Consider the following 2,657-nt stretch of genomic DNA (forward strand, 5'->3'; position numbering starts at 1 on the left):
CACAGACTGTGCCTGGTGTGTATGGGTCACCTGGATCTCTGTGTTCCTTAGGCAGGACAGGGCGTCATTGGGGTCTCTAGTCTCTTAGCCTGCCCATGTGACTCCCTCAAGAACTGACAACCCAGAGCAACCTTGGGCACTGCCTTCCCCACTCCCCACTGTCAGTCAGCAGGCAGAGGGCTCAGGTCACAGATTTAGAAGGCAAGCGTGGCTCGTGCCCCAGGTGCAAGACATAGACAGACAGACAAATATACACACACCTACACACAGATAGACGTACAGACACACAGACAAACAGAGACAAACAGACATACAGACACACTCACAAACACATACACAAACACACTCAGACATACACACACACACACACACACACACACACACACACACACAATGAGGTTTTGATAACAGAAGGCTTCAGATTCTGTTAGCCTATGGTGGCTTCCTCTCAGAGGTCACAGAGGCAGCTTGATCTAGTCAACAGAGCTACTCAGACATAGGTTTTGATGGCAGGCAAGATCTTCAAGGTAGCCTTTCACCTACAGGCCTGAGTCCCCTGAGAGACCTCTGCTCCATGCAATTTGAAAGCCACGCCCCAGTTCTCTTGGTTGGGCACACCCACCTGCCTTGGGGAAGCTTGTCCTGAATCCCCAGGGGCAGAACATCACAGTCCTCAGTACCTTGTGCACCCTCACTATGTCCACCTCCGTTGCTGTGAGGCCAACACACAGACAGACAGACAGACCGCTTTCATGCGGCTACCCTTGGTACTCAGAGATGCCACGAGTATAAGCTTACTCACTTGTCAAAAGTTCCCTGTGATCCTCTCCCAACACTTCACCCCCTGGGACTTACCAACGACAAGCACGAAGAGGCAGAACGGTGTTTGCTGGGGTTGGGATGAGAAATGGGAAACAACAGGAATAAAGATTTTGTCACAGAAAAGGAGATAAATGCAGAGAACTGCTGTGCAGAGCAGCATCTGCCATGAACCATGTGTTCTGGGGGAGTGGAGGCAGGAGGATCAGGAGCAAAGGGCCATCCCTGGCTACATATTGATTTCAAGGCCTGCCTGGGCTACTCGAGACCTTGTATCAAACCCCCAAACAACTCGATATCATGCCGTTCTTTATGGTTTCCATGCTGTGCATCACACACAGAGACCCACAAAAGGCCACAAACATGTTTGGGGGAGTTGACAAGTGGATTGTAGAAACGGTATCATAGGTGCAATGGTTAGTCCTGTCAACTAACAGGACCTGTAATCACCCTGGAGACAGACCTCTGGGCATGTCTGTGGGGTAACTGAGGCAGAAGGGCGACGCCCTAAATGTGGTTGTGTCCATCCATTCGCTGAGCTGTAGCACAGTAAGTCCCCACACGGGAGGCCAGGCCCTGGCTCTGTTGCACACTGACCCTTCACTGTGCCTTGATTCTTCACTGAGAAAATGGAGGCAGTGTCAGATTCACAGGGTGAGCTGGCCTAGAGTCACTAGTGAGTAGAGCTAGCTATTATTGTAATTTCTATCTCACCACTTCGCAGCTGCTGACGTGTGCCGCTCACCCAGGCCTCCTGACCCAGGATCTGGTGTTCTTTCCAACACGTCACTCCCAGAGTGCACATGGCTTCTGCAGCCAGATTGTGAACAGCAAAGCCAACCCCCTTGGGACCCTTTCATCAAAGCCTGTGGAGCCAAGAGCAGATCTAACCCTGGGAGCAGAGGTGTAGAAGACGGACGCGTCAGTGTGGAGCCACCCGCCTGGCTGCTCCTGTTAGCATTTCATTTTGGAAATACTGGGAACCAAAAATAGAAGTTCTTGAGCAAAGCTTAATCCTGCTGGCTTTCAAGACGACTGCTGGAACGGTTGCAACTTGGCCACCAGAGGGCACTGTTGCCTGTGCAAATGCTGAAATGTGACCCATAGTGGGCCATTGTGGGTCACTGTGGGCCCGCGATTTCCCAAGAAGACCCAGATGGTAAGTAACCTGCCACTCCAGCTTCCCAGTTCCGTGCTGCGGCCCCCACAGACCACCAGCTCCAGGGCCTAGGGAAACCGCCTTACAGTCAGCCCACTGTTCTCCTGGGGACCCCTAAGAAACTGACTGGTTCCTGTATTTTCTCGTCCTAGATTCTTCCAGAACCTATCCCAGGCCTGACAGCCTAGGAAATGTGAAATACACATCTAGGTGTTCAACAGATGGATGTGGAAAATGTGTAGTGAACAAACTGTGAGCAGCTTCAAAGAACAAAATGTTAACCATTGTAAACATCTAACTGGCTTCCACCGGAGCCAAGAAAGATCGCCTAGAAGACAGAAGATTCCCATGGGCCTGTCAGAGAGCTGCTTTCATGGGCAAAGGCTGAGAGAGAAGGAGGGCGCTAGTCCCAGGCTGGGCTTTAAACTCCCTTCCTTCTAGGGAGCGTCTGTCATTTTTCCTGCTTCTATGAAGATATTGGGCTTTGGTTTGGTGGTGTGGAGTTAGCATGTGGGGTTGGCTCCACTTTAAGTTGTCCTTTCAGGAACCCAGCACAGGAATTCAGTGCAGGTTAATAGCCTTCCATGTATTTTAGTTCATTTTAAATTATTTAGTTATGTTTGTGTATGTGTATAGGATACATGTCTGTGTGTGAGGTGCATGTGTAGAGGATACATGT

The 2,657-nt window shown here is 50.5% G+C and overlaps 1 long non-coding RNA gene across 1 annotated transcript in view; it reads left to right on the forward strand.

Annotated features, from left to right (window-relative positions):
* The first annotated feature begins 1,642 nt into the window (after window positions 1–1,642).
* Window positions 1,643–2,657, forward strand: part of LOC115064046 — a 3,185-nt gene continuing 2,170 nt past the window's right edge. The window contains exons 1-2 of the long non-coding RNA XR_003843904.1: window positions 1,643–1,978; window positions 2,131–2,548. This is a non-coding gene — a long non-coding RNA (uncharacterized LOC115064046). The remainder of the gene's footprint in view (window positions 1,979–2,130; window positions 2,549–2,657) is intronic.

Source organism: Mus pahari, chromosome 5, assembly GCF_900095145.1.
Source record: "Mus pahari chromosome 5, PAHARI_EIJ_v1.1, whole genome shotgun sequence".
NCBI lineage: Eukaryota > Metazoa > Chordata > Mammalia > Rodentia > Muridae > Mus > Mus pahari.